Raw genomic sequence first — 20,877 nt, 5'->3', positions numbered from 1 at the left:
TACCAATATCTATACAAATAGAATAGTCCATTTATACAGAATGGTAAAGAGGGCTCCTCTATGATTATCAATTCCAGAAATCCATACAAATACGAAAGGGTATTTTATCCTTACCAACTGGATCTTGTTGCACCCGGTAACAAACACTCATAAACCATTTCTCGAAGTACGTGTCCGGATAGCCCAAAATGTCGATAGTTAGCTCTAGGTCTTCCGGTCAAAAAACAACGTCGATGAAGGCGTGTAGGTGCACTATTACGCGGTAGGGATTGCAATTTTTCTCGCATTTTCGTTTTTTCACTCAAACTCAAGGGAGAAACTTTGCTTCTTATCTTTTTTTTTAAAGATTGACGAATCAAATGATATTTCTGTTCTAATTTCTGCCGCTTCTTCTCCCTCTGATCAAACTTTTTTTTGCCATAATGTGTCGTTGCTATTATTACCAAGTATACGGTTCTAATCCTAGATGGAAAAATAAATAGAAAAAGAAATCTAAAAAGGCAGATCCTCCCTCTCTATCAAGAGTAATGAACTAGGTGCTGATACAGTACAAAAAAACAAACTAAATTAACCAAACTTGCCTGATGTTGAGGCAATCAAGAAAGCTGCATAAGTGAATATATAACCACGGAAAAGTGAGCTAATCCAACCAATCTTGCTTGCACAATGGAAAGAGCCACGGGCTTATCTCTCCAGCGAATTAAATTAGCTAAAGGTGTGCGTTCATGAGCCCATGCTAAAGTCTCAATTAATTCCTGCCAATACCCCCGCCAGGAAATTAAGAACATAAATCCAGTAGCCCAAACAAGATGTCCAAATAAGAACATCCACGCCCATACCGATAAACTATTCATCCCAAAAGGATTATATCCATTGATAAGTTGTGAAGAGTTTAACCATAGGTAATCTCTTAACCATCCCATCAAATAAGTGGAGGATTCATTAAATTGTGAAACGTTGCCCTGCCATAATGTGATATGTTTCCAATGCAATAAAAAGTAACCCACCCAATGGTATTTAACATCCAGAAAACTGCCAAATAAAATGCGTCCCAAGCAGAAATATCACAAGTACCGCCGCGCCCTGGGCCGTCACAAGGAAAACTATATCCAAAATCCTTTTTATCTGGCATTAATTTGGAACCGCGTGCATCTAAAGCGCCCTTTACTAAAATCAATGTAGTTGTATGCAAACCTAGAGCAATAGCATGATGAACCAAGAAATCCCCAGGTCCTATTGTTAAGAAAAGCGAATTACTATTCTCATTAACAGCATTCAACCATCCGGGCAACCATAGGCTTCGACCCGCATTGAAAGCGGGGCCATTCGTTGAAGATAAGAGTATATCGAACCCATATGTCGTCTTGCCATGAGCAGATTGTATCCATTGGGCAAATATAGGTTCGATCAAGATTTGCTTTTCTGGAGTACCAAAAGCAAGCATGACGTCGTTATGAACATAAAGGCCCAAGGTATGGAATCCTAGAAAGAGGCTAGCCCAACTTAAATGAGATATGATAGCTTCTTTATGGTCTAACATTCTTGCCAATACATTATCCTCATTCTGTTCCGGATTGTAATCCCTAATGAAAAAAATAGCTCCATGAGCAAAAGCCCCTGTCATGATGAACCCTGCAATATATTGGTGATGAGTATATAAAGCAGCTTGAGTAGTAAAGTCTTGTGCTATGAATGCATAAGGAGGTAAAGAGTACATATGTTGAGCTACTAAGGAAGTAATAACCCCTAAAGAAGCTAGAGCAAGACCTAACTGAAAATGAATCGAATTGTTGATTGTGTCATAAAGGCCCTTATGCCCACGCCCTAATCGACCCCCCGGAGGAGTATGCGCTTCTAAAAGATCTTTAATACTGTGCCCAATTCCGAAGTTAGTTCGATACATGTGACCGGCAATGAGAAAAATAAATGCAATAGCTAAATGATGGTGAGCCATATCGGTCAGCCACAAACTTTGCGTTTGTGGGTGGAATCCCCCAAGAAGAGTTAGAATGGCAGTTCCCGCTCCTTGAGCGGTACCAAATAAATGATTACTCGAATCAGGGTTTTGGGCATAAAGATTCCATTGACCCGTCAAAAGGGTCCCAACCCCTGGGGATAGGGTAATACATCTAAGAAATTATTCCATCGAACGTACTCCCCCCTGGATGCGGGAATAGCAACATGAACTAAATGTCCTGTCCAAGCAAAGAACTTACCCCGAAAAGTCCTGACAAATGATGATTGAGACGAGATTCCGCGTTTTTGAACCACGAAAGGCTTGGTTTCCATTTGGGTTGTAGATGTAACCAACCCGCTATTAAGGACAGCGTAGAAAGAAATAATAGAAAAAGAGCTCCAGTATAAAGATCCTCATTGGTGCGTAATCCTATTGTATACCACCACTGATAAACTCCAGAATAAGCAATATTCACTGGACCAGCAGCACCTCCTCGAGTAAAGGCTTCCACAGCGGGTTGACCAAAATGAGGATCCCAAATCGCATGAGCAATAGGTCTTACGTGTAAAGGATCCTGTATCCATGATTCAAAATTTCCTTGCCAAGCTACATGAAACAGATTTCCGGACGTCCATAGAAAGATTATTGCTAATTGCCCAAAGTGAGAAGCAAAAATGTTCTGATAAAGACGTTCTTCAGTAATATCATCATGACTTCGAAATCATGTGCGGTAGCAATACCAAACCAAATACGACGAGTAGTGGGGTCCTGAGCTAAGCCTTGGCTAAACCTGGGAAATCTTAATTCCATAATGCCTTTCAAATCCTCCTAGCCACTATCCTACTGCAATAATTCTCGCTAAGAAGAATGCCCATGTCGTGGCAATTCCACCCAGAAGGTAATGGGTTACTCCTACAGCGCGTCCTTGTATAATGCTCAAGGCTCTAGGCTGAGTAGCAGAGCAACTTTTAATTTGTTATGAGCCCAAACGATAGATTCAATGAGTTCTTGCCAATAACCACGGCCGCTGAATAAAAACATTAAACTGAAGGCCCAGACAAAATGAGCACCTAAGAAAAAAAGACCATATGCAGATAATGAAGAACCATAAGACTGAATGACTTGCGATGCCTGTGCCCACAAGAAATCTCGAAGCCACCCATTAATCGTAATGGAACTCTGTGCAAAGTTTCCCCCTGTAATATGAGTTACCACCCCTTGATCACTTATAGTACCCCAAACATCCGACTGCATTTTCCAACTGAAATGGAAAATGACTACCGAAATTGCATTGTACATCCAGAATAAACCTAAGAAAACATGATCCCAGGCGGATACTTGACATGTTCCCCCTCGGCCAGGCCCATCGCAAGGAAAGCGAAAACCTAGATTTGCTTTATCGGGTATCAAACGGGAACTCCGAGCAAATAAAACACCTTTCAAAAGTATTAATACAGTCACATGTATGGTAAATGCATGAATGTGATGGACTAAAAAATCTGCGGTTCCTAATGGAATAGGTAACAAAGCCACTTTGCCACCTACTGCTACTAACTCGCCGCCTCCCCACGTTAAGCTAGTACTTGTTGTTGCACCAGGAGCTGTTACGCCAGGCGCAGTAGCATGGATATTTTGTACCCATTGAGCAAAGATAGGTTGTAATTGTATGGCAGTATCCGAAAACATATCTTGTGGACGGCCTAAAGCACTCATGGTATCATTATGAATGTACAAGCCAAAACTGTGAAAACCTAGAAATATACATACCCAGTTAAGGTGGGATATGATTGCATCGCGGTGTCTAAGGACGCGATCTAATAGATCGTTGTATCGAGTAGTTGGATCATAGTCTCTTACCATAAAAATTGCTGCATGTGCAGCAGCACCGACTATTAGAAATCCGCCAATCCACATGTGGTGTGTGAACAAGGAAAGTTGTGTACCATAGTCAGTAGCTAGGTATGGATAGGGAGGCATAGAATACATATGATGAGCTACAACAATGGTTGTAGAGCCTAGCATAGCTAGGTTAAGAGATAATTGAGCATGCCATGACGTTGTTAAGATTTCATAAAGACCCTTATGGCCTTGTCCTGTAAATGGGCCCTTGTGAGCCTCCAAAATATCTTTAAGTCCATGGCCAATACCCCAATTGGTCCTATACATATGACCTGCGATTAGGAAAAGAATAGCAATAGCTAAATGATGGTGCGCAATATCGGTCAGCCAGAGACCACCGGTTACTGGATCTAGTCCTCCGCGAAAAGTCAGAAATTCTGCGTATTTGGACCAATTTAAAGTGAAAAAAGGGGTTGCTCCTTCGGCAAAACTAGGATAAAGTTGAGCCAAAAGGTCCCGATTCAAGATAAATTCATGAGGAAGTGGTATCTCTTTAGGATCCACCCCAGCGTCAAGAAATTGGTTAATGGTAAAGATACATGAATTTGGTGCCCCGCCCAAGAAAGAGACCCAAGTCCTAATAATCCCGCTAAGTGGTGATTCAACATGGATTCTACATCTTGGAACCAGGCCAATTTGGGAGCGGCTTTGTGATAATGGAACCAACCAGCAAAAAGCATTAACGCTGCAAAAATCAATGCACCAATTGCAGTACAATAGAGTTGTAATTCACTAGTTATTCCAGATGCTCGCCAAAGCTGAAAAAAACCAGAGGTTATTTGGATTCCTCGGAAACCCCCGCCTACATCACCATTCAATATTTCTTGCCCTACTATAGGCCAAACTACCTGAGCACTGGGTCCAATGTGAGTAGGATCACTTAGCCATGCTTCATAATTGGAAAAACGGGCGCCATGAAAGTACATGCCACTCAACCAAAGAAAGATAATGGAAAGTTGCCCGAAATGAGCACTAAAGACTTTTCGAGAAATCTCCTCCAAATCACCAGTATGACTATCGAAATCGTGAGCATCAGCATGTAGGTTCCAGATCCAAGTGGTAGTATCAGGGCCCTTAGCTAGTGTTCTTGAGAAATGGCCGGGTCTGGCCCATTCCTCAAAAGATGTTTTTACAGGATCCCTATCCACAACAATTTTTACTTCTGGTTCCGGCGAACGAATAATCATTAAGTCCTCCTCTTTCCGGACAAGACATACAAAGAGACCCGCCAACTGTCTTTTTAGTGAATCTTTGAAAGATATATATTTTGAAAGATAGATTTTGAAAGATAGATTTTGAAAGATAGATATTGTGATTAGTTCTTTTCTTTACTATCTACCATCCTTCTATTTTTTTTTAGTTATTCACTGGAGCAATTATATATTGAAGTCAATCCGAGGCAAGTGTTCGGGTCTATTATGACATAAAGATTAGGTGCCTAACGGACATTGTTTATCTTGAAAAACAAATATTTCTCGACGTAAGAAAAAAATCTTTTTTATTTTTAATTTAAGAAACTAGTGTATTTTTTTTTGAGGGCATAAGCTCCTATCTATATCTACTTTCCTTGAGCATAATATAGGGTTTTTTATTTGATTCTAAATTCCAAGATAACTCATTAGAATTATTAATAAGATGGTCCTAATATATTAGCAATATTTAGATTGCCCCCTCTTTTTATTCAGTTTATTACTTCTATTCTAGACCCTATCCCTATGGTTTATTCTTATGAAATATCATATAAAATAGAAGGTATAAGAAATGGATATAATGAAATTCTTGATTCGATCTTACGACCTAATTTATTTGATTAATGGATCAACAACCAAACCACCCATTTTATGAAAAAGAAGGAGCATGGTCTTATTCAAATTCAAAGCGCTTCGTAATCTTCAACCAGTTCTGTGCTTCAATATAATTTCCCGGAGTAAGCGCTATAGCTTGTTTCCAATATTCAGCAGCTTGATCAAACCAAGCTTCCGCAATTTCCGAATCACCCTGTAGAATGGCCTGTTCTCCTCGGTCGGAATAGGAAGTTCCTTCCCTTAGAACCGTACTTGAGAGTTTCCTACCTCATACGGCTCAGAAATTGCTATCTGAATTTCCCCTATCTTAACTGAATTCGATTTATCAAAAATCGATCCAATTTGTTCTTGGGTTAAGCAGAAGAAATTAATTACCTAAGTTTCAAACCCTAATTTTTATCAATAATCAGTTTGATCTTTTTTCCCACCTTCAGAAGAATGAAGCATAGATAGATATAGAGCCTTCGTTCAAATTTTCTGAAAGGTAACTATCCCGTTTTCATATATGAAATCTCTATAGAATCCTTGAAAAAGACTTTTTTCCATAAGAAAGAAAAAAGAACTTACTATCTTTGGGATCTGATACTACACCGCTGCTTAATCCCTTAGTGGATCGGCTCTATTACATAAGCGGATTCCTAAATTTTGCCCCATATCATGGGATAAGTAAGCAGTTTTTTTTAGTTGTATCGACCCAGTCGCTCACTAATTGATCTTTACGGTGCTTTCTCTATCAATTTGAGAAACTTTATCCATAGAGTAGTAGTATAGGCCATACTTTCTTCGTTTTTTGATTCTCGTGAAGTGTCCTTCCTTCCTACAGCTGATAGGGAAAAATCGTTGTTTTTACGATCCCTATGTAGAAAGCCCTTTTTTCTAGTATTTACTAGAAAATTTGATCCTCTCTTTTTTTTTTTCTTTCTATAGTGGAGATAGTCGCACGTAATGACAGATCACGGCCATATTATTAAAAGCTTGCGGTAAGAAGGGGTTTCGTTCTAGTGCCCGGAAATAATATTCCAAAGCCTTTGTATGCTCTCCATTGCTTGTGTGTATAAGGCCTATGTTATAGAGTATATAACTTCGATCATAGGGATCGATTTCTAGTCGCGTAGCTTCATAATAATTTTGCAAAGCTTCCGCATAATTTCCTTCGGATTGAGCCAACATCCGTTACGGTCGTTCATTCTATTCAAAAAATCTCCGTTCCAAAACCGTACATGAGGTTTTCATCTCATACGGCTCCTCCCTTCTGTACATAATAGTACTAAGCGAAATAATCTATAGAATCAAAATAGAATTAGTCCCGTCTCATTATGAACCGAAAGGGGCTGGTATTTTTCCAAGAAATCTCTAGCCAACCTTCCCACAAGAGGTTTTTCTTAACACCAATGAATTCTATTAATGCTAGAGGAAAACGATAGCTCCAATAATTTCTTTGTTCTCAACGCCTCCTATTTAGAGGAATTAGCTACTTCAACGATCTTTGATGGTTATAGGGGTATCCAAAGTACAAACCTGATGGTTGTTTGTTATCCCAACCATTCTTCCCAGCCCTGATACCGATCAGGAAAGGGGTAATTTCTAACAAAGTTTTTCTCTTGTTGATTCCTATTTCTAGGTGTAGTGCTTTTCTCCCCTATGCTGCCTACGGATACTAATAGAGTAGGATTGGCCTGTAATCCATACCATACCATATCCTGTAGGTGTAACCTTTCGCTCAATACTCAAATCTACAATTGAAGTATCTGAAGCCGCATCAATCGAGGATACACGACGGAAGGAATTGTTAGTTCGCCTCACCTTCCCGAAGCGTGGGTTTGTTTGCTTTACAAATTTGGTTCTCTCTATGCCAACCCCCTCTCTTTTTCGTAAGACTGAGGTATAGGTAGGGCTAAAAAAAAGCAAAAAAAAAGAGTCAAATCGCACCATCTCTATAATAAGTAAATGCCTTTTTTTCTCCTGAGGTTGTCGGAATTATTCGCAATAAAATATTGGCTACAATTGAGGAGGTCTTATCAATGAAATTTCCATTTACACGGGATCTAGGCATAATTCCCAACCCATTCTATATAGAATTGTTTTCATTCCTTCACAAAATAACATAAAAACAAACACATTCGATTCTTATAATTATAAATAGATTGATCCATATGCTCTACTCTAAATCCATATGCTTTAAATGGATAAGAGAGATAGAGATATGGATTTTCCGCTCAGCTCAAATTGTATCCTTTTCCTTCTGCTTGGACACGAAGAGATATGAAATATTTGACTAAGACTGGATTTCATTCCACTTTGCTATTTCTGAACAACAACTTATGTTATCAACTATTTCGTGTTTTCAAAGTTATTAATTGTCTCATACCCTATTTTTGATTTCGATAGTATGGTGTAGCGTATCTTATGCAAACGGAATTCTAAGGTTTCTTTATTTTATTATGCAATAAGAAGAATTCTTCCATTTTCTTTTTCTTTAGTTGCGGGAAAACCCAAATTAAAACTTTTTTTTTATAGCGAGCGCAATTTCTAGTAAAAAATCCTGTATCCTTCCACTTAGATCAAAAGGAATTTTTCCAATAGAACTATGGAACCCCCGAGTGGTTGCGGTTGTACCTGTACTGCAGGAATAAGAAAACTCGCTATTCACTCAGTTTATTTTCCATAATAAGTTATGTAGGAGAGATGGCCGAGCGGTTCAAGGCGTAGCATTGGAACTGCTATGTAGACTTTTGTTTACCGAGGGTTCGAATCCCTCTCTTTCCGTTTTTCTTAATTCATCAACGTTAAGGATCACAATGTATCAAATCAAATAACAATTTTTTCCAGCAATAATATCTTATATTATCTTATTTTGATTTAATAGAAATTAGAAATTCTCTATAGCAAATTACTGTGGTATGTAAAATACACATAGAGGAAAAAAGAAAAAAGGATCCTAATCCTAGGGTTAATCAATTTTAGCTAGTTGATGGGAAAATACAAATTAATGGTAATGGTCTTAGGGCGATTTAGTTCGGGGAAAGGGGAAGGGGAAGAAAATTCTATGAACCTTTCCTTTTTTCGTTAAGTTCAAGTCTGACGAGAGTAATATTCTACAACTAACAACTCATTTATTTTGAGACCGACCCACTTCCTATCTAGGATTTTATTTACTAGTCCTTTATATTCCAACGTGTCAATCGCCAAATGCTTTGGCAATTTCCCCGGGTCCGATGAAGCAATATAATTTTGAACCAGACCTTTTGATCTTTGGTTATCTTTCGTAGTAATAATATCTCGGGGTTTGCAACGAAAACTTGGTATATTGACTATACGACCATTAACTAAAATATGTCTATGGTTGACTAATTGGCGGGCCCCAGGAATGGTTGAAGCCATACCCAATCGAAAAAGGATATTATCCAAACGCATTTCAAGTAATTGTAGTAAAACCTGGCCTGTTGACCTTTTTGCTTTTCCAGCGATATGTACATATCTAAGTAATTGTCGTTCTGTCAGACCATAATGAAAACGCAATTTCTGTTTTTCTTGAAGACGAATACGATATTGCTCCTTTTTCCCAGAATTGAATTTTTTTTTAAGATTACTTCCGGATTTAGGTGTTTTTCTAGTGAGTCCTGGTAAAGCTCCCAGACGGCGTATTTTTTTTAAACGAGGTCCTCGATAACGGGACATGAAGACTCCTTTTTTTATTTTATTGAAATTTCATTTTACACAATTAATTTCATTGTATTTACATTACAGAATACATCGAAATTAAAACTGAATTAAACTACAGGATAAACAGAGTAAAATCAACTAAAGTACCCAAAAAAATGGAATTTCATCAAAATCTTTATTTTTTGTATATATATTATTTATTTTATTGTTTTGTATCTAGCAAAATTGTAAGGTAAAAAACATAAAAGATCCTGGATTCTCCATTTAATTCGGAAAAAAAGAGATTCTTGTTCGTAGAACATCGATAGAGAAAAAAAAAAGCCGACTATCGGATTTGAACCGATGACCCTCGCATTACAAATGCGATGCTCTAACCTCTGAGCTAAGTGGGCTTACATAACGGAAATAGTGTAACAAATAGAAATAGGTATAGTATAGGAAATCCGTAAAATCTCAGATATTAGTTATTAATCTTAGCTATTAACTAGTTCTAAATTTGAAGTTATACTTATAAAAATAAAAAAATACTAAAACTTCTTAAAGATAAAGTTAGCTTGATATGCTTAACTATAGGATATTAAAAAATAAAATTATAGAATTTATTGGTATTTTCATTTGATCATTATAGACTTTATTATTTGTTAATAATTTGAGGATTAATATTTCACTAAGGGGAACATAGAGTCAGAGTAAATAAAATTGCTAATTCTGATTAGAAAAAAAGAATAAATATCAAGCGTTATAGTATAATTTTGAATACTATAAAAAAGTAAGACGGGAGGTGGGGGAGATAAAAACTTTTGGATATATTGATTCGGATTGAATTGCAAATACATCAAGGATAGAATCAATTCAATTCTGAATTGCAATAAGCAAGCGAGGTCTCTCAAATAGAGTCGAACTGAACTGCTAGACTACGTTGAGTGATGAACTCAATGATTCAAAAAAAAAACTAAGAGATGGATGAAATTACACAAGGAATCCTGGTCTCAAAGAAGAGGGAAATGGGGATATGGCGAAATCGGTAGACGCTACGGACTTGATTGTATTGAGCCTTGGTATGGAAACCTGCTAAGTGGTAACTTCCAAATTCAGAGAAACCCTGGAATTAAAAAAGGGCAATCCTGAGCCAAATCCGTGTTTTGAGAAAACAAGGGGTTCTCGAACTAGAATACAAAGGAAAAGGATAGGTGCAGAGACTCAATGGAAGCTGTTCTAACGAATCGAGTTAATTACGTTGTGTTGTTAGTGGAATTCCTTCTAATTCTAAATTAGAGAAAGAGGGGTTTTATACCTTATACATTTAATAAACACGTATAGATACTGACATAGCAAACGATTAATCACAGAACTCATATTATATTATAATTATAATATAGGTTCTTTATCTTTTTTAAAAATGAAATTAGAAATGATAATGATTATGAAATAAAAAACTCATATCATAATTTTTTTTTTTCATTATTGTGAATCCACTCCAATCGAATATTGAATAATCAAATTCTTCAATTCAAATTCAAAGTTTTCGAGATCTTTAAAAAAGTGGATTAATCGGACGAGGACAAAGAGAGAGTCCCATTCTACATGTCAATACTGACAACAATGAAATTTCTAGTAAAAGGAAAATCCGTCGACTTTATAAGTTGTGAGGGTTCAAGTCCCTCTATCCCCAAATCCTCTTTTATTCCCTAACTATACTATATTATTATTATTTATCCTCTTTTTTTTCTTTTTATCAATGCAATGGGTTTAAGATTCATTAGCTTTCTCATTCTACTCTTTCACAAAGGAATGCGAAGAGAACTCAATGGATCTTATCCTATTCATTGAATAGATTTCTTTTTTATTAGAGTATCGGCAAGAAATCTTGGTTATTCACTCTATTTTTAAGTTTTATTTAAGTAAACCATGCACAATGCATAGGACTACCCCCCCATTTTCAAATTTTAAATTTGAAATACTTTAATTAATTTTTAGTCCTTTTAATTGACATAGATACAAATACTCTACTAGGATGATGCACAAGAAAAGGTCAGGATAGCTCAGTTGGTAGAGCAGAGGACTGAAAATCCTCGTGTCACCAGTTCAAATCTGGTTCCTGGCAGAGAAAAAAAAAAGATCCACCGAATAGGTATTGATCCAAATACCTCGAGATGGATTGTGATACATATTCATTAATAATATTTATTCATCTAAGTGGATAAATCTATAATATAAATATAGAGGCACTTCTTTTTAAAGAAGTTTTAAAATATATCTTTTCTTTATGATAAAGAAGGGGGTGAGATTCCCCTTTATTTTTTTGCGTTTCTTAATTTTGTATTCCGCTATTCCGACGAATATTTTTTTAGTCTTGCTTATCTTTATCTTATCTTATTTTCCTAGTTGTGCTAAGTAATGTGCGCGGTACAAAGTTCCTGGTAGAGAACTTCTTTGAGTCATCCTATTTTTCTGTTCATATGAAGGAAATTAATATGCGATTTTCAAAATAGGGGAATCCAAATGAAACCCTTTTTTTGCTCAGTCTATCTGGAATGCTTTTGTATAATTAGGAATTAATTATAAATAGGTATTCCGTTTCATCTAGGAAAAGAACCTAAAAATATTCCTTGACTTGAATAAAATCTGGAGTTGTGTTGTATAAGTGAGCATGAATTTCTTATCATTCAATGAGCATCTTGTATTTCATAAAAATTGGGGGTTATATAATCCTTACGTAAGGGCCAGCCTATCCAACTTTCAGGCATTAGGATACGTTTAAGGCGCGGATGATTATCATAAGAGATTCCCACCATATCATAAGATTCGCGTTCTTGAAAATCGGCACTTCTCCAAATCCAGAAGACAGACGGAATTCTAGGATTATCCTTTTGGGCAAAGACTTTTATGCAGACTTCTTCTGGATTATCTATACCATATTGTATTCTCGTAAGATGATACACGCTAGCTAAAGATCCACCGGGTGCTACATCATAAGCACATTGGGAGCGTAAATAATTGTAACCATATACATATAAAATGACAGCAATGGAATCCCAATCCCCTGCTTTTATTTGTAAAGTCTCTATTCCTCGGTGATCAAAGCCCAAAGATCTATGAACCACCTCATGTTTGACTAGCCAATTAGATAACCAACCCTGCTGCATTGTCTTCATCTCTCCCTCTTTGTATAAATATTTCACATTTCGGATGCAAGTTTGAAAGATTGCCCTGCTTTTTATTTTTCTACACAAAAGAGCCCCTCTCCTAATTCACTAATTTGTAGGAAGGTACTGAACTTTTGGATTTGAAAAAAGTTTCAGAAGATATATCTAATGTAGATGGTGATTGATAGAGCAATTCTTGCTCATAAGTTCCTGTATGAGTACTGCGCCTAACATAAAGCTTGTGACTGGTAGTAAAACATCTATTTTTATTTTGAGATAGAGTTCGATCCTCAACTATTTCTCGCGATATCTTCTTACGAAGTTTTGTTAGGGCATCTATAACTGCCTCCGGTTTAGGTGGGCAGCCCGGCAAGTAGACATCCACAGGAATTAACTTATCAACTCCCCGAACAGTACTATAGGAATCCGTACTGAACATTCCCCCTGTAATAGTACAGGCTCCCATAGCAATGACGTATTTTGGTTCAGGCATTTGCTCGTATAATCTCACTAAAGAGGGAGCCATTTTCATTGTTACCGTACCGGCTGTTAAAATTAGGTCTGCTTGCCTAGGACTTGATCTTGGTACCAATCCATAACGATCAAAGTCGAATCGTGAGCCTATTAATGAAGCAAATTCAATGAAACAACAACTGGTACCGTATAGAAGGGGCCATAAACTGGAGAGTCTTGACCAATTCGAAAGATCATTTGGTGTAGTTGAAATAACAGAATTGGAACTTGTTTGGTCAAGTAAGGGAAACTCAATCAAATTCATAACTGTCTCAATAGAATCTTTTCCTTCTTTTTTTTTGTCTAAATATTCAGTTAAGACCATTCCAAGGCTCCTTTTCGCCATGCATAAACTAAACCAACAACTAAGATAAGCACGAAAATCAAAGCTTCGATAAAAACGGATACACCCAATACGTCGAAACTCATTGCCCAAGGGTATAGAAAGACGGTTTCCACATCAAAAACAACAAAAACGAGCGCAAACATATAATAGCGTATTCGGAATTGTACCCAAGCCCCTCCCATGGGTTCTATACCCGATTCATAACTAGAAAGCTTCTCTGGTCCTTCACTAACCGGGGCTAAAAGTCCTGAAATCGAAAATGCCAAAATAGGAATAAGGCTTGCTATTATTAGAAATGTCCAAAAAATATCATATTCGTGAAGCAGAAACATAATGTACTCCCATTAATGTGGAATAGGCGGAACTTAAATTAGTCAATTCAATTCAGCATTGTCAATTTATCCAGAACTTCTCTCTTTTCCTCGGTGAAACAAGAATCTTTTTTGTTCAAACAAAAGCGCTTAGTTTAGCCTTTGTTTCCTCTGTGCTGCATCTTCTTTAAAGATTCATCCAATGGAATCCCAACTCCCTTTCTTTTGGATTTCCATTCTATTTAGATATGGTGTATGTAGATCTAATTCTTATATAAAGAAAACTTTCTCGTTTCACTTTGTCTCGCTTTCTCTAGAATCTCTAGAAAAAAGAATAGCTCTATCCTTTATTTAATATTTAATAATAAAATAATAAGAGACTATTAAATAAAAATGAGAATACTACTAAATTAGAACCTAATTAAGATAGTAGGACTAATCTATGCAGTATAATTAATGAGAAGTAATACTATAAAATAAAAATAAAGAACTCTATTTCAGAACTATGAGACAGAATATTCTGTTTTCTTATTTACTCTTTACTTTATTTTTTCTATTTAAAGTTGATCAATTTACATAATGTATCTATAAACAAAGTAATAAATATACTTAAAACAAAGTAGGAATTCGCAAAATGGATAAAATCATTGCAGTTATTATAGGGAAGTCTAGAGATATCCTATTTGAAGGAGGACGGGATTCAAATCAGGGAAAGGATCCTTTCTTCTATTGATTTGATAGAAATTCGTTTTTCTTTTCCTGTCTGTATGATTTTGATTTTCGATGAATGAGCCTTTGGTAATGCTTTTATCTCTATTCTATGTCGCAGGCGCCTATCCAGTCTATAAACAAATACTAATGAGAAAATGAAAACTATACTAAACTAAAGAAAACATAGGATAGAGATCCTAAAATCTAAAAAAGGGCATATTAGGGCTATACGGATTCGAACCGTAGACCTTCTCGGTAAAACAGATCAAACGGATTATTATCGAAATGATTTGAACTGTTTCAAAGACCCAACATGCATTTTTTTGCATTGGGCTCTTTCATAAACTGATTTAAAGATCAGTTAGTCCACCATAGTTTTTCTTTACGGAAAGATAATGAGATGGCTCCCTGTGCTCTGATTGATTTTTTGTATTATGATCTATCTAGGAGCAATACCAAAGTGTTTCAAAGGAGGATTACCTTGACTTAGGTCTGCCTCCGGTCTAAATTAAATCAACCTAAGTGAAATGGAGTCTCTATCGTTCCACTGCAAGAGTTAACTATGAGACTTCATACACCTTAAAGTTCATAGAACGAAAAGAAGTTTTTTGGAGGCCCTTATCCTCATTACGCCTAGCATTTAGTGGGCTGGATATTTACCTTATCAACTAGCAAATCCATAAGGGTTCTATTTGATTAGGCACCTGAATTGGCACCTGAATCGGACTGAACCGACTGTTTGTCAGGCTACTGTTCTCCTATTCTCTCGAATCTATGAAGTAAGACATTGATTTTGCAATAAGATCGATTATGTTCATTGCATAATAAGCTCCTTTGAAAAGCATTGGCGCACGTGTAAACGAGTTGCTCTACCGAACTGAGCTATAGCCCTTATCACAGATATCTTAACATATAGATAATTTCTTGTCAAGATGAATATTTTCTAATGCCAGAGGATACCCCTTTGATCTGTATCTGTTTAGTATTTAGTTTAGTATTTAGTATATAACAGACCAATAACAGAGCGGTATTGCTTAGAAAAGGGATTCAATATAATCGATCGAAGTAATGGGTCTTCCTTTGTGGTGATAAATTGCCTACTTAACTCAGTGGTTAGAGTATTGCTTTCATACGGCGGGAGTCATTGGTTCAAATCCAATAGTAGGTAAGTAGGTAGAAAAATTACTAGATAGCATTGGACTTACTTCGCTTCACTATCTAATAACTTTTTCTACCCCTCTTCCCTTTTTCTTTGTATCAACTATAAACCACTGGATTGTCTTCAATTGGATGGGGGAATCCAATTGACAGCCTCGATTCGTATCCTAGCTCGTCTGAGAGCGAGCTTCGCTTCAACCAAATCTTTCGTACCCTCAGCTTTACTCAAGTTAGCTTCGGCTATTTCAAGTGCCTTTTGAGCTTCTTCCGGATCAATATCACTACCCAGTTCCGCATCATTTCCTAAAATGATGATCTCATTATTAACTATTCTCGCAAAACCGCTCCACAGAACCGCTGTTAACCATTGGTCGTTGAGGAGGCGTATTCTCAAAGGACCCATATCTACTGCTGTGTTAATGGGGGCGTGGTTTGGTAATACGCCAATTTGGCCACTATTAGTGGATAAAATGATTTCTTTCACTTCACAATCCCAAATAATTCGCTTAGGAGTCAGTACATAAAGATTTAATTTCATTTCTTCGATTTGTTCTCCTCTTCTAAGGTTATAGCTTTCGTGCTAGCTTCATCGATGTTACCCACCAAATAAAAAGCCTGTTCAGGTAGGCCGTCTAATTCTCCGGAAAGGATTAGTTGAAATCCCCTAATAGTTTCCGCAAGAGCAACATACTTTCCTGGAGAACCAGTAAAAACTTCTGCCACAAAGAACGGTTGTGATAAGAAACGCTCAATTTTTCTTGCTCTTGCTACAGTTAAACGATCCTCTTCCGATAATTCATCCAAGCCAAGAATTGCGATAATGTCCTGAAGTTCTTTGTAACGTTGTAAAGTTTCCTTAACTCTTTGCGCAGTTTCATAATGTTCGTTGCCAACGATCCGAGGCTGTAACATAGTCGAGGTTGAATCTAAAGGATCTACTGCTGGATAAATACCCTTGGAAGCTAATCCTCTGGAAAGTACGGTAGTAGCATCCAAATGTGCAAATGTTGTGGCAGGGGCAGGGTCGGTCAAATCGTCTGCAGGTACATAAACTGCTTGAATCGAAGTTATAGATCCCTTTTTAGTAGAAGCAATTCTTTCTTGCAAAGAACCCATTTCTGTACTAAGAGTAGGTTGATAACCCACTGCGGAGGGCATTCTCCCTAATAAAGCGGATACCTCTGATCCTGCTTGAACAAAACGAAAGATATTATCGATAAATAAAAGCACGTCTTGCTTATTAACATCTCGGAAATATTCCGCCATAGTTAGGGCAGTTAAACCAACTCTCATACGAGCTCCCGGTGGTTCATTCATTTGGCCATAGACTAGAGCTACCTTTGATTCCTCAATATTTTTTTCATTAATTACTCCGGATTCCTTCATTTCCATATAAAGATCATTTCCTTCACGAGTCCGTTCCCCTACTCCACCGAATACGGATACGCCCCCATGAGCTTTAGCAATGTTATTGATTAATTCCATGATCAGTACTGTTTTACCTACTCCAGCCCCCCCAAATAGTCCTATTTTTCCTCCACGTCGATAAGGAGCTAAAAGATCGACGACCTTAATACCTGTTTCAAAGATGGATAATTTCGTATCTAACTCGATAAAGGCAGGCGCAGATCTATGAATAGGGAACGTTGCACTACTATCTACAGGACCCAAATTGTCAACAGGCTCCCCAAGAACGTTGAAAATTCGTCCGAGAGTAGCTCCACCGACCGGAACACTGAGAGGAGCTCCCGTGTCAATCACTTCCATTCCTCTCATCAACCCGTCCGTAGCACTCATAGCTACAGCTCTAACTCGATTATTTCCTAATAATTGTTGTACCTCACAAGTCACATTAATTTGCTTATCGGCAGTGTCTCTACTCTGGACTACCAAAGCGTTATAAATATAAGGTAACTTGCCTGGGGGAAAAGTGACATCCAGCACGGGTCCAATAATTTGATCGATACGACCTGTACTTTTTTCTTCAATTGTGGAAACCCCGGGAGGAGAAGTAGTAGGATTGGTTCTCATAATTATCACATAATTAAAAAAAAGGAATTTGTCGAAATTTTTCTTTTTTTATTGTTGAATAATGCCAAATCAAATCAAAAAAAATCCAAAAGTAAAAAGGAAATGAATTAGTTAATTCAATAAGAGAGAAAAGGGGACCAGGACTTGATTTCGTTGCCCAAGCGAATCCCATTCAATCGTTTACTCATGGAATGAGTCCGTTGGAAAGTTCAATCAATCTTTTTTTCATATACATACATTTTGCCTTTTGTGGAGGATCTGTGCCTACTCTACTTTCCTATCTAGGACTTCGATATACAAAATATATACTACTGTGAAGCATAGATTGCTGTCAACAAAGAATTTTATTAGTATTTAGTTAGGTATTTGCATTCAAAATAAGAAAAGAGAACTATTAAGAACTTGTAAAATAAGGATTAGGAATTAATTTGGGTTGCGCTATATCTATCAAAGAGTATACAATAATTATGGATTTGGTAAATCAAATCCATGGTTTAATAACGAACCGTGTTAACTTACCATAACAACAACTCAATTCCTATCGAATTCCTATAGTGGAATTCCTATAGGATAGAACATACACAGGGTGTACGCATTATATATGAATGAAACATATTCATTAACCTAAGCATGCCCTCAATTTTCTTTAATGAGTTGATATTATATTAATTGAATATCCTTTTTTTTTGTTTTACGAGATTTTTTCTAAAGTTTCATTTACGCCTAATTAACATCGAGTAGACCCTGTTATTGTGAGAATTCTTAATTCAAGAGTTATAGGGAGGGACTTATGTCACCACAAACAGAAACTAAAGCAGGTGTTGGATTTCAAGCTGGTGTTAAAGATTATAAATTGACTTACTACACCCCAGAGTATGAAACTAAGGATACTGATATCTTGGCAGCATTCCGAGTAAGTCCTCAGCCTGGGGTTCCGCCCGAAGAAGCAGGGGCTGCAGTAGCTGCCGAATCTTCTACTGGTACATGGACAACTGTTTGGACTGATGGACTTACCAGTCTTGATCGTTACAAAGGACGATGCTATCACATCGAGCCTGTTGCTGGGGAAGACAACCAATGGATCTGTTATGTAGCTTATCCATTAGACCTATTTGAAGAGGGTTCCGTTACTAACATGTTTACTTCCATTGTAGGTAACGTATTTGGTTTCAAAGCCCTACGTGCTCTACGTTTGGAGGATCTACGAATTCCCCCTACTTATTCAAAAACTTTCCAAGGCCCGCCTCATGGTATCCAAGTTGAAAGAGATAAGTTGAACAAGTATGGTCGTCCTTTATTGGGATGTACTATTAAACCAAAATTGGGATTATCCGCAAAAAATTATGGTAGAGCGTGTTATGAGTGTCTACGTGGTGGACTTGATTTTACCAAAGATGATGAAAACGTAAACTCACAACCATTTATGCGCTGGAGAGACCGTTTTGTCTTTTGTGCCGAAGCTATTTATAAATCACAGGCCGAAACCGGTGAAATCAAGGGGCATTACTTGAATGCGACTGCGGGTACATGTGAAGAAATGATTAAGAGAGCTGTATTTGCAAGAGAATTAGGGGTTCCTATTGTAATGCATGACTACTTAACTGGGGGATTCACCGCAAATACTACTTTGGCTCATTATTGCCGCGACAATGGCCTACTTCTTCACATTCACCGTGCAATGCATGCAGTTATTGATAGACAGAAAAATCATGGTATGCATTTCCGTGTATTAGCTAAAGCATTGCGTATGTCTGGGGGAGATCATATCCACTCCGGTACAGTAGTAGGTAAGTTAGAAGGGGAACGCGAAATGACTTTAGGTTTTGTTGATTTATTGCGCGATGATTTTATTGAAAAAGATCGTGCTCGCGGTATCTTTTTCACTCAGGACTGGGTATCCATGCCAGGTGTTATACCGGTAGCTTCAGGTGGTATTCATGTTTGGCATATGCCAGCTCTGACCGAAATCTTTGGGGACGATTCTGTATTACAATTTGGTGGAGGAACTTTAGGACATCCTTGGGGAAATGCACCTGGTGCAGCAGCTAATCGAGTGGCTTTAGAAGCCTGTGTACAAGCTCGTAACGAAGGGCGCGATCTTGCTCGCGAAGGTAATGAAATTATCCGAGCAGCTTGCAAATGGAGTCCTGAACTAGCCGCAGCTTGTGAAGTATGGAAGGCGATCAAATTCGAGTTCGAGCCGGTAGATACTATTGATTAACTAGATAAAACTAAAGATAAAGAAGGTATAAATAAAAAAGAAACGAAATAAAAAGAGAAAAAAATCAGTTATGAAATGCAGTAATTCTTCTTTATTCTTCTAATTGATTGCAATTAAACTCGGCTCAATCTTTTTTAGAAAAAAAAAAGATTGAGCCGAATAAAAATAGATCATGATATGATCATGAGACTTGACAAATCGAGATTCGTCTATTCTATATATCTAGAATATATATATTAAGGTATAATACAATAAAGAAATACAAATAAAATAATAAAATAATAAAATATAGTATTATCAATTGTATGCGCTTCTAGAGAAGTATGTATGCAGGAAGTAAATTCTAACCGCTTTCTTTTGAATCCAATTTCAAATTAGATTAGAAAGATAGAAAGGCCATGAGGATGGGAAAATCAAAATAAAATCTTTTTAATTAGTTCTCCTTTTTTGGAATTTTCTTATTATCCTTTCATTTTTTTTACAGAATATTTTTCAAACTAAAAATAAAAAATACAATACAATAGTCAATATTCCTTATAATAGATATACTTAATTATATCATAAGAATCTTAAGATATTTTTCGACTAGATAGAAATAGTAAATTTGAATTGAGACACCTATTCCATGACGGATTTAAACTTACCTTCTATTTTCGTGCCTTTAGTAGGCTTAGTATTTCCGGCAATTGCAATGACTTCTTTATTTCTTTATGTGCAAAAAAATAAGATTGTCTAGTATTTTTTAGTGTAAGTAATATAATATGGTAGGGTATGTGGCTTTTTCTACACACACTTTCTACACACAAATGAAAAACGGTTATGGATGCGGATATAGGCTACGAGCATAAATGCATGAATATGCAGAGCCAGGTATAGCGAGTTTTATTTTATTTATTTTAATTGAATCAACGAATATTTTTTGAATAGAAAGTCAATGTATCTAACCTATTATTTCACAGGAGTACTAGTTGCTGAAGGCGATTTCAGAATCAAAAAAAGTAAAGTCAAAATTATTTAGCTTATTCTCTCAATTTCAATCGACCGCTGCTGGATTTAGTATATCTAATATGAATTGGCGATCAGAACACATATGGGTAGAACTTCTAAAAGGTTCTC

The 20,877-nt window shown here is 36.8% G+C and overlaps 3 non-coding genes across 3 annotated transcripts; 2 read left to right on the top strand and 1 right to left on the bottom strand.

Annotated features, from left to right (window-relative positions):
- Positions 1 to 8,340: 8,340 nt before the first annotated feature.
- On the top strand, positions 8,341 to 8,427 carry TRNAS-GGA (transfer RNA serine (anticodon GGA)). Its single transcript has one exon. It is a non-coding gene; the product is annotated as a tRNA-Ser (tRNA).
- A 1,216-nt stretch (positions 8,428 to 9,643) lies between these two features.
- Positions 9,644 to 9,716, bottom strand: TRNAT-UGU (transfer RNA threonine (anticodon UGU)). Its single transcript has one exon. It is a non-coding gene; the product is annotated as a tRNA-Thr (tRNA).
- Positions 9,717 to 11,355: 1,639 nt separating this feature from the next.
- TRNAF-GAA (transfer RNA phenylalanine (anticodon GAA)) lies at positions 11,356 to 11,428 on the top strand. Its single transcript has one exon. It is a non-coding gene; the product is annotated as a tRNA-Phe (tRNA).
- Positions 11,429 to 20,877: the final 9,449 nt, after the last annotated feature.

Source organism: Aegilops tauschii, unplaced genomic scaffold, assembly GCF_002575655.3.
Source record: "Aegilops tauschii subsp. strangulata cultivar AL8/78 unplaced genomic scaffold, Aet v6.0 ptg001165l_obj, whole genome shotgun sequence".
NCBI lineage: Eukaryota > Viridiplantae > Streptophyta > Magnoliopsida > Poales > Poaceae > Aegilops > Aegilops tauschii.
This window is presented reverse-complemented; position numbering and strand designations above follow the sequence as displayed.